This window comes from Desmodus rotundus, chromosome 2 (genome assembly GCF_022682495.2).
Source record: "Desmodus rotundus isolate HL8 chromosome 2, HLdesRot8A.1, whole genome shotgun sequence".
NCBI classification, from domain to species: domain Eukaryota; kingdom Metazoa; phylum Chordata; class Mammalia; order Chiroptera; family Phyllostomidae; genus Desmodus; species Desmodus rotundus.
Window position 1 is genome coordinate 81,534,884 of NC_071388.1, and position 12,256 is coordinate 81,547,139.

Consider the following 12,256-nt stretch of genomic DNA (forward strand, 5'->3'; position numbering starts at 1 on the left):
TCTTTTTTTAAAAGTTGGTTTCTATTTTGGTGTTTGAGATCAGGAACTATTAAGTTTTCATGTGAGTGAATTTCTTTCCTTGCTTATAATCCTTTTTAATGCAGTGCCTTATGGTATACTAGTATTTTTATTTTAAAACCTGTTTTTTTTAGAAGTTTTATCTTTACGAAGAAAAAAAGTTTTTTTCTTCCAATTGCTTTGAAAACAAGACAGTGATTTTAAATTAAAATAAATGTTTTGGTCACAGTATTGTCTTTCTTTTAGAAGTAATATGCATTTTGTACCAGGGATAAGAGAATACACACCTAACATTATATATATTGCATGCTCCTCCACACACCCACACACAAACACACAAATCAATTCTACGCAGGAGGTAAAAGCTGCGGCCCCTTTAGAATGCACTTGTATATTTATATGCATTGATACCAGGATGATTTAATGGAGAAATAATAGTCATTTTCAGCAAATGGTGCTGGTGCCGGGATAACTGAGCACATACATGCAAAAAATGAAAAAAGACCTCTATGTCATACCGTATATAAAAAATTAACTAAAATTACTTCAGAGAACTGATTGTAATAAATAAGTCTGTAACAACCTTGGAAAAAATATTTAAGTTAAATCTTTGTGACCTTGCACTAGGCAATGGCTTCTTAGATATGACACAAAAGCATAAGCAAAAAAGAAAAAATACATAAACTGCACATCATCAAAATAAAAATATTTTTGTGCTCTAAAGGACACCATCAAGAAAATGGACAACCTACAGGCTGATGTCAATGCATTAGGAAATCATACATATATTAAGACACTTGAATTCATGATGTGTAAACAACTCAAATATAAAAAGACAAAAACTCAATTAAAAATGGCCAAAGGATTTGAGAAGTCATTTCTCCAAAAGTCTACAAATGGCCAATAATTATATAAAACATGGTCAATGTCATTAGACATTAGGGAATGCAAATAAAAATCACAAGATAGCACTTCACACCTAATAGGATGGCTAAAATACAAAAAACAAATAAACAAAAACAACCAACCACAATAAGAAATGTCTAAAAGGTAGAGAAATTGAAACACCCATTTATTATTGGTAATATGGTCAAATAGTGCAACTACTTTGGGGAACAGTTTGGTAGTTCCTTAAAATGTTAAGCAGTGCCCAGCAATTCCATTCCTCAGTATATACACAAAATAAAAACACATTTCCACACATAAACTTATACATGTCTGTTCATAACAGCATCATATATAATACCAAAAAGTGGGAGAAACCAAAATATCTATTAACTAATGAATGGTTAAAATAATGACATATCCACATAGTGAATATTATCTGACGATGCAATGAAGTACTGAAACATGCTGCCACACGAATGAACTTGACAATATTATGCCAAGTAAAAGATAGCGGTCAAAAAGGACCACATATTGTACTATTCCATTCATATGAAATGTCTAAAGTAAGCAACTCTATAGAGACAGAAAGTAGTTGCCAGGATATGGGGAAGAAAAAAAATGGAGAGTAGTTGATAATGGGTACAGAGTTTTGTTTGGGATAATGACAATATTCTAAAATTATATAGTGATGATCACTGCACACTTCTGTGAATATAGCATAAACCACTTTATACTTCCACAGAGTAGGAAAAAATATTTGTAATACATTTATATGAAAAAGGACTTATATTCAGGCTATAACAGCTGCTAGTTTATAATGAATACATAAATAACCCGACAAAATTTGGCAAGATATTTGAATATACACTTCACAAAATAGGTATACTAATGGCCAAAATAGATTGGCCAATATATAATGGCCAATAAAAAGATGTTGGGCATAATTAGTTATCAGGATAATGCATATTAAAATCACAATGAGCTAAAACAATATATTTCAAAAAATGGTAAGTTTTTTTTATGTGTTGGCAAAGACGTACAGCATTTAGAAGAAGTTGCATTCATTGCTTGTAGGAGTATAAAAATATTTTGGAATATATTTTGTCAGATTGTTATAAAATGAAGCATACATTTAACATATGACCCTGAAACCCCACTCTGAGGTATCTAAGAGAAAACATGTGTCCACCCAGAGAGCTGCACAACATAAGAGCTTGTATCATAATAGTTCCGAACCCGAAACACCCAAATATCAACAGATAAAGGGCTATATGACTCACGGTGTATTTACAGGCTTAAAGAGTACTCAGCGACAAAGAACAAACTGGCACCTGCAACAACATAAAGGAATCTCAAAAGTCATGCTGGGTCAAAGAATTCAGATACAAAAGAGCATATATATGTCGTACAATTCCATTTATATGAAGTTTTAGAGCAAAGTTAATTTGTAACGGCAGCAGGCGAGTGTTTTCCTGCGGTGAAAGAGTTGAATACTAAGAGTTATTAGCAAATGGTTTGGGATAATGAAAATATTCTATTTCTTCACTGTGACGGTGGTAGTCATCTAAGTGTATCACGTGCCAACATTTATTATCAATACAATTAAAATGGGTGCATTTTATCATATTTAAATTATATTTCAGTAACGTTGATTAAAGCAAAAAGGAAAAGGACTCACGGACATGGACAACATAAATGGTAACGGGAAAAAAAAAGGTAAAATGTTTCATCTTTGATGGGAAGAACTTACAAACACTTCATCTTTGATTCTGTCATTTGGATAAAATTATTAAATGATGATTGGAATTAATTCATTTTCTGCTTATAGCATATGATAACACTACTATAAACTAACTGGCATCATTTCACTTGTACAAAGTTTTACAGTTAATGAGGCCAGCCCAATGACAGCTATTATTTCACATTTCATAAGTTTATGAAAATAAGTAAAATTAATTTATAAGCAAAATCTTTTGATCTTAATGAAAAGTTATGCTTGATAAAGTTGTACATCTGTACAGGTTAAATTATTGTCTTTGATAAATTTTTCTTAAATTAGCTATTCACTTGAAGTGGATGCTGATAATTCTTCAGCAAATTCTGACATCTGGTTTTTCAGTCCGCAAAATCACCATGGCTCCAAATGTAGACGGTAAACACTGGCAAACACATTACAAATTACATGCGTATCATCAATTTTCTTGAGAAACAGAACTTAAAAGCTTATTTAAAAGAATAAACATGCACTTATACTTTTTGTGCTCATTATCAATGAAATAGCGTATTGAAAAACAAACTAAAAGCATTACTGAACAACAGAAGAGATAGATACGCGATAAACTTCCATTGTGGTTGCCGTGTTCAGAGGCTCAGACTGCTCTTTATAGAGCAGAGTGGCTCAGCCTCTGCTTCCTGCACATATTCTACAGACACGTTTCCACAAGCCCCAATAAGTGGTAGTGGGACGACTTCTTGCGTTTCTCTTGGTGAAGTCCTGGGCCTGCTTTGAGGATGTGTGACTCACACTTTGGCACAGGGCCTTTCTCTCAGAAGGGCCCCGTGCTTGGTTAAAAATTCTGTTGTTGGCCTCTTGAAAGGCTTAATAAATTTATCTTTGGAATTGTGTTTTGTAAGTGAGCTCTGAGGGATTAGTGAAGCATGTGCGTGAGCAGAGGGCTAATAAATAACAAAATGAGATTAAGGAAAATAAAAGCAATGCATTTCTAAGTGTGGCAGAAAATTTTGTTAACGTTTTCTTCCTAATCATGAGTGCCAGTTGGCTTTTATTTCCACAGGCTGAGGCATAGTTCAAAGGGTATTTTTAAATTCTGGTGATGCTGGCTTTCCCTGAGTCTGAAATGTCCTCACTATTTTGGGGGTATAGCTGTTTTAAGGATTGTAAAGCAGTTGCATATTTTATACATCACCCTTCATTCATTCTCTAAGTGCATTCCCATGTTGAACACAAACTGGCCAGTTTTTCGGAGAATATTTATCTGTTCCTAGCATTAATTAAAAAAAATCAAAATCAATATTTTAAATTATAAAAACACCACTTATTTATTGTAAAAAAATAATACAGAAATATATGAAACAAAAAATTGTAAGTCATACTCTTACCCCTCTTGACCCCAAAATCTGCTTCCTAGAAGGAGCCACAGTTACTGGTTCCACGTTGATCTTTTGGGAATATATCTGTGTGTGTGTCTCATCTCATCCTGTAACTTGCTTTTTTATTCTCAAAGACATATTGCAGCTATCCTTCTAGGTCTATATTGATCTATATAGATAGATTCTAAGTATAGATCTACAGAATATATATGCTGTATTTTTATGCATATATTACAAAATTTTAAGCCAACCCCAAATTGGTTATTTCCAAACTTTCAAAATTTAAATAACTTGCAATGAACAGATTTTTATTTACATCCATCATTTATAATAAGCTTTAAGAGCATACAAGAAGACATAAATACATGAAATAGATGTTTTGTTTGGAATTATTAGTAACATTATGACAACCAGCCACCCTACTTATGTGTCCTACCAAGAATAGCTGAGAATTACTGCTTTAGGCTAACCCACTAGATCTGAAAGCAAAGGTTCTGCTGTAATTGTTCTTAACACTAAGCATGATAATAACAGGGATAATAATGAATTTACTTTCATTGCTGCAAATGCTTGTCATTAAAAGCTGACTTTTGTGTCCCCCTTTCTAGAATTAGTGCCTCAGGACAAAAGATCAGAACCACTCTTGCTGAGCTGTCCTAAAAATGTTCATTGAGCAGTAGGAAAAGCTTAGTTTTCAGCACCTGAGGCTTCACAACTTCTATTGAAAAGTAAGATCGTAAGGACTGCAGCCTAAAAGGTGTTCTTCCTCATGGCTTTTGTACAACTTCAGATTCCTCACACGCTGAAGCTCTCATTAAGGTTGCCGCTGTGACATATGCCTGGAAGGAGGGGATCGACAGTTATTTTCATTAACATGAGTTGACAGTTTGGATTTTGACTTTCGCGATGGTGTTGCTTTAACATTTAGCACAGTGTTACAGTCCTCCCTTACCCACAGTTTCACTTTCTCAGCTTCCGTTACCATGGTCAACTGTGGTCTGAAAATATTAAATAAAAAATTCCAGAAACAAGTTTGTAAGTTTTAAATTTCATGCCACTCTGAGTAGTGGGATGAAATCTCACGCTGTCCCACTCTGTCCCACCCTGGACGTGAATTACCCCTTTGTCCAGCGTGTCCTCACTGCATGCCCCTCACCTGTTAGTCACTTGGTAGCCATCTTGGTTATCAGGTTTGGTGTGTGTGAGTGTGTGTGTGTGTGTGTGTGTGAGAGAGAGAGAGAGAGAGCCAGTGCATGAGCACAGTCACATAAATTTTATTACAGTATATTGTTGTAATTTTCTCTTTTTATCAATTATTGTTGTTAATCTCTTAATGTACCAAATACATAAACTAAACTTTATCATAGGTATGTATAGGAAAAAAAATAGTATATATAGGGTTCAGGACTATCTGTGGTTTCCGGCGTCCACCTGAAACATCCCCCATGGATAAAGAGGTGGGGACTGCTGCATCCTCCAGGTGCTGCCTGCCACCACTCATTTATAGACTGCATCTGTGTCCCATAGGCCCTGGCTTTGGGCTTCTTTTGACCACAACCCTGCCTTCCGTCTTCCCATCCTGGGTTGAGCCATTATCTCTAGCCCTACTTTGTATCAAGGGATCCAAGGAGACTTTTGTTCTGTGTGGGCAATTGGCATGTTTTTTTTCTTTCATCAGTTTGAAATCTCAATAACTTAGCCAGCTTCCCCGCACATCAATCTGCATGCTGATTTCAGTTCTGTTGAGAATTCTGTCTTTTTTTCTGACTTTTTTCCTTAGTGTTTCTCTAGAGTCAATCTTTACTCCTTGAACTTTTAATTAGTATCAAAGAAAAACAAAAGCAGGCTTAGGTAAGGAGAGATTTTATTGCAAGAGGGAGGAAGGAGACTATTGCAATAGGGAGAATGCTTGGGCCATAAGCTCTGCAAGCGTCTCAAAGACTAGTGAGAAAAGGGCTTTGCTTTTAGAGGAAGCAAGGCTGGAAAGAACCAGGTTGGGAAATGGGATGAGGGCCCGTGGCTGGGAAAAGACAGTAGATCAGAGGCTGTTATCCCCAGGTTAGTTAGTATATTCTCAGCAGGGGCATTAAGGGTGGAGGAAGCAAGCAAAATGGTAAAAGGAGTCATGAGCATGGACAACAGTGTGTGATTGTGGGGTGGGGGAGGAATAAGGGGATAAATTTCAATGGGAAAAACACAATAAAAAAAAAAAGAGGTCCTATAGTGGCTCAGGCTGAATGTAGATCAAAGGCAAGTGGCCTGAAGGAAGAAAATGTAACCGCTATATAGTAAACAAGCATTTTATTCTAACTTGTTAGTGGAAACGAAACAGTTAGCTAAGCATTAGGAAACAAAGAATGGGAATTTGGAGGATCTGTGTCTAGCTTTATCATAGGTGGACAAGAGGGGGCACCTATGAGTCTGATCTAAGTCCTATGAGGAACGATGTTTCTTTGCAATAAGACACTTTCTGGAGCACAAAAAAGAGAGTAATTTTTTTGGAACACAGAAGGTAGAGTAATTTCTTTAACTGCTACTGCTTCCCGGGACCACAGCATTAAGGCAGAATTCAGCGTTGTCATCGGTTACCCTCATTTCTTTCACTTCTTTCCAAAATGTGCTTCCTGACTCCCTAATGCCTGTATTTTAGATCCAATGGGTTTTTATCTCTCTCAGCTCTTGTCTTGTCTTACATATTTTTTCCTTAAAAAGTTTTATTGCTATTATTAAAAAACACTTTAACTTATAAAAGTAAATAAAATCTCCCAAAATACAGAAGACTATGTACCACTTCACCTCATATCTTTAAATATATTCCTTCTCTAATCCATACTCCATTTATATAAGAATATGGAAAAATAAAACTAAATTATGAAAAATGATCTCATAATATGAGGGGGTACCCTCCAAAAAACCAGAATGTCTTCTGGAGAGCAGGCCCCTTGTAGTGCAGGCTCCCCCTTCTAGGTGAGTGCTCTAGGAACCCATCTGTATGAGTGAACTAGCTGGCATTGTTGTGAGAGGCTGCATTTGGCTTTAATGAAATTTTTTTTGAAGACTCTTTCAATGTGTTTGCTCATTTCATAAGGGGAGATTTATGAAGCACTTGCCCACTCTGCACTGAATGATCAGCAGTTTTTGATCAAAACAGCATGAACCCACATGGCCCATCCTCACTATTCACCCAATGCCACCTCGGGCAAATTTTTTTTATTTCCCCAGGTGAAAAAAGTCATTAAATTTTTTTTTTATTCTTGTTCAAGTACAGTTATCATCCCCCCTGCCCCACCCATCCCATCTTCCCACCCTCGAACCTACCCCCTTAAGCTTTGTCCATGTGTCCTTTATAGATGTTCCTTGATGGCCCTTCCCCTATTTTTGTCCATTATTCCTCTTCCCCCTCCCCTCTGGTTACTGTCAGTCTGTTCTTTATTTCATTGTCTCTGGTTATATTTTGCTCACTTGTTTGTTTTGTTGGTTAGATTCCTCTTATAGGTGAGATCATGTTGCATTTGTCTTTTACCATCTGGCTTATTTCACTTAGCATAATGCTCTCCAGTTCCATCAATGCTGTTGTGAAGGGTAGGAGCTCATTCTTTCTTTCTGTTGCATAGAATTCCATTGTGTAAATGTACCAAATTTTTTTTGATCCATTCCTTTAGTGATGGGCACTTAGGTTGCTTCCAGCACTTAGCTATTGTAAATTGTGCTGCTATGAACATTGGGGCGCCTAGGTTCTTCTGAATTGCTTTTTCAGGGTTCTTAGGGTATATTCCCAGCAGCGGAATTGCTGGGTGAAAAGGCAGACCCATTGTTAGTTTTCTGCGGAAATTCTGTACTGTTTTCCACAGTGGCCTCACCAGTCTGCATTCCCACCAACAATGTACTAGGGTTCCCTTTTCTCTGCAGCCTCTCCAACATTTGTTTGTTGATTTGTTTATGATGGCCATTCTGCCAGGTGTGAAGTGGTATCTTATTGTGGTTTTAATCTGCATCTCTCTATGGCTAGAGATGTTGAGCATCATTTCATAAGCGTCTGGGCCCTCTGTGGGTCCTCCTTGGATAAGAGAAGTGTCCAAGGAGAAAAAAGTCCTTTTTAAAGGGAAACATTTTGCCAATGTGGAAGAGGTGAAACAAAAAACAGCAGAAACACTAAAAGGCATCAAAATCAATGAGTTCAAAAACTGTTTTGAGCAGTGGGAAAAACATCTCATTAGTTGAATTGCATCAAATGGAGAGTACTTTGAAGGCGAGAGAAACATATAAGAATAAATACACAATTTTTCATAAATAAATTCTTGTTTTGGGAGTCCCCCCATGTATTTTCTGTGATGTTGAACATTTTCATTAAGCAAAATATGCATTTGATTTACTCTTGAATTCCATTGGTAACTCTGAGTAAAGGCACCTTTGTAGCCAGGTGCTCCATGAGGTTTTTAGGACTTCGCTTCTTCCTATATTTAGGCTCTGCTTCGCTTTATATTGGTTTCGTTTTACCAAATGGTGAAAACGATGGCCTCTAGCAATCCAAACCTGCCTTCTAGTTAATGAAAACTTCCAGATATTTTTCCTCAGTTAAAATCCAGCCTTTGACCTCATTGTGTCCAACTGAACCAAAGGTTCCTCCCTAAAGAAAATGAACAGCCCCAGATACGCCCTGACATGTGCCGAGTCCCACAGTATAGCAGCCAGATGGCCTGAGTCCTCTGAAATGACACCACGAGAGTGGCCATCTGGCTGTTACTTTGTGGACTTTTGGTTCATCGCCTAGGAGAAGTTCATTTAGCTGGTAAAGTTTGACATCACGTGTCCTGTGAAATCTTTTTTATACAAACTTTCAGTTTATCTCCTAGCTTTTAACATCAGTTCTTACCTTTGGCTTCCTAAGCACTTGACATTTCTGAGTGGATAAGCCTCCTGGGATTCTGCAGAAAAACAGGTTTTCCCTCATCCGTGTGTCCTTCTGCAAGCACTAGACTGTGTTTCTTTTGGCTTCTTCCTCTTTACACCTACATCCACTCGTGTTCCAGAGGATTCTTGGAACTTATTCACTATTGATGCTCCTCCCTTAACCGCATTCTCTTGGTTGATATTTATACCTTTTTAAATCCTGTAGCTTTATTTACTGGGATCTTGGGAGAGTAAGGAGATAATGGTGGTCAGTCCTTGAATCAAAGGTGTACTAAACACAAAATTTTTGTTGTTTCCAAGCTTTGACTTTGGACATCCACAGTCTACCTGAAAATGTGATCCTCATAATACATTTTAAGTATATCCATTCAGGGCTTCACAGCAAAAAATTGCAAAGGAAAGTTATTATCTATTCATTTTACATAAAATATATAAGAACCTATGGTTTATATTGAACATTGATATCATTTGACATCCCGTGTGAACATTCCCTAAATTTACACTGTTCCGGAGCCTGAGACGTTTTGCTGCTCACTTTCTCATTACGATGTTGTCATCATGAAAGAAGCGATGGACTCACAGTGACATGTCTTCTACTGGGGGAAGTTTTTACTGTGCTCTTTAAGTTAGTTATAAGATTTGAACATCTTATTCAACATCTTTTAGCTTCAGTTTCCTGGAGTGGTTGAATTTTAAAAAGTCATTTTAAAAGTACTTTTACCACTAGAATTACATATTTCTCTAATTCTGAATAAGGTAGGACAATTAGCCTGGACTCTACAGTCCAGACAAATGTCAAGAATTGTGCCAATGTGTCCTTTATGGTAGTTCCTGTAAACCCCTCTCCCCACTGTCTCCTCCCCCCTCCCCTCTGGCTATTGTTAGATTGTTCTTAACTTCAATGTCTCTGGTTATATTTTGTTTGCTTTTTTTTGTTGATTATGTTCCAGTTAAAGGTGAGATCATATGGTATTTGTCCCTCACCACCTTTGCTGTGCAACAACATTTTTATTTGCTGTAGTCTCATTTGTTTATTTTTTGTTTTATTTCCCTTGCCTGAGGGAATATACAAGAAAAAAATATTGCTATGAAAAAAAAATAAAAAGAAATAAATAAAATCTTTAAAAAAAAGAATTGTGCCAATGTCTGGCACATGGTGTGTGTGCAATACATTTTTCTGAATGAAAATAACTAGAATTTGAATTTGCATTCACTCATTGATTCAATCAATGACCAAGTATTTACAGATAGCTTCCTGTGCCAGATACAGCACTAGGTTGGGGATGAAGCAGTGACTAGACAGAGCACGAGTCTCTGTCCTCATGAAGCATGCACTCTAGTGGCAAAAGACAGATAATAAAAAAAATAAGAAAATATGTACACAAAATGATGGTGACAGGCTCTATAAGGAAACCAAATAAGGTAAGCACATCTTGGCAGATGGTTGCACTATTTGAGATAGAATGCCTAGTAAAGGCAACTCATGTGAGGTGATAACTCATAAAAGCCTGCTGAAAGCAGACCTGAGAGAGAATGTTCCAGATAGAGGGGACAGTTAATGCAAAGATGTTGAGGCAGAAACATTTAGAGTGCTGCGAAACTGAATGGAACCTTCTGGAGGCTATGGTGAAGGAGAGGTTGGAACGGTAGGTAGGAGACCAAATGTATGAATTTTTAGATTTTACTCTAGGTTTTAATGTGACTCAGAAGAGTTTTAAGGTGCACAATGGCATGAACTAGTTTTTCTAAAATAAACTGTAACCTCCTCTCTGCTGTGGAATGGACTCGACCACTCTATTTACATTACAGCTTACCCTCATATGGCATTTCCCACTGCCTTTATTTGCTTAATTTTTCTCCTTCACACTTACCACTATGTGGCATACTATATACATTTACATTTTGTTTATTATCTGCCATTCCTACTAGGATGAAGTTCTCTAATGACTGGATTTTTGTCATTTCCTATATCACCAGCTAATAGAAAAGCCTCTAGCACATAGTATAATTTTAATAAATATTATTTCATTGGTAGTGTACAAAAAATGCCTTCAATTTCTGAATATCGACTTTGTATCCTGCTGTTTTGCCAAATTCACTTATTAGGTCATGTAGTTTTTTTGCAGAGACTATAGGGTTTTCTATGTACACTATCCAATCATCTGCAAATAATGACAGTTTTACTTCCTCCTTTCCAATTTGGATGCCTTTTATTTCTTTTCCTTGTCTGATCACTGTGGCTAGAACTTCCAGTACTATATTGAATAGAAGTGGTAAAAGCAGATACCCTTGTCTTGTTCCTGATCTTAGTGGGAAAGCTTTTAGTTTTTGCCTGTTGATTATAATGTTGGCTGTAGGTTTCTTGTATATGGCCTTTATTATGTTGAGGTATGCTTCCTCTAGTACCACTTTGTTCAGTGTTTTTATCATAAATGGGTGCTGTACTTTATCAAATGCTTTTTCTACATCTATTGATATGATCATGTGATTTTTGTCCTTCATTTTGTTTATGTGGTGTATTATGTTTATTGATTTGCAGATATACCATCCTTGCATCCCTGGGATGAATCTCACTTGATCATGGTGTATGATCCTTTTAATGTATTTCTGAATCTGGCTACCAGTACCTTGTTGAGGATTTTAGCATCTATTATCATTGGCCTTAGTTTTCTTTCTTTGTTGTGTCTTTACTTTGTTTTGGATTTGAATGATACTGGCCTCGTAAAAAGTGTTTGAGAGTCTTCCTTCTTCTTGAATTTTTTGAAATAGTTTGAGAAGGATAGGAGTTAGTTCTTCCTTAAATGTTTAGTAAAATTCACCTGTGAAACCATATAGTCCAGGGCTTTTGTGTGCCAGGAGTATTTTGATTACTGCTTCAATTTCACTAGTTGTTGTCAGTCTATTCAGGCTTTCTGGGTTCTTCTTGATTCAGCTTTGGAAGATTGTATGTTTCCAGAAATTTGTCCGTTTTGCTCAGGTTGTCCAATTTCTTGGCATATAGTTGTTCATAGTAATTTCTTACAGTCCTTTGAATTTCTGTGATATCAGTTGTAACTTCACTTCTTTCACTTCTGGTTTTATTTATATGGGTCCTCTCTATTTTTTTCTTGATGAGTGGTTAAAGGTTTGCCAATTTTGTAAATCTTTTCAAAGAACCAGCTTCTAGATTTATTGATCCTTTGAATTGTTCTTTTAGTCTCCATGTCATTTATTTCTGCCCTGATCTTGGTTATTTTCTTCCTTCTACTCAGTCTGGGCTTTTTTTTGTCGTCGTTGTAGGGTTAGGTTATTTATTTGAGATTTTTCTATCCTCTTTAGATAGGCCTGT

The 12,256-nt window shown here is 36.5% G+C and overlaps 1 protein-coding gene across 3 annotated transcripts in view; it reads left to right on the plus strand.

The window, feature by feature from the left end:
- The window catches only part of ZPLD1 (zona pellucida like domain containing 1), a 276,647-nt gene that overhangs the window by 117,867 nt on the left and 146,524 nt on the right, over positions 1–12,256 (plus strand). The window lies entirely within an intron of this gene.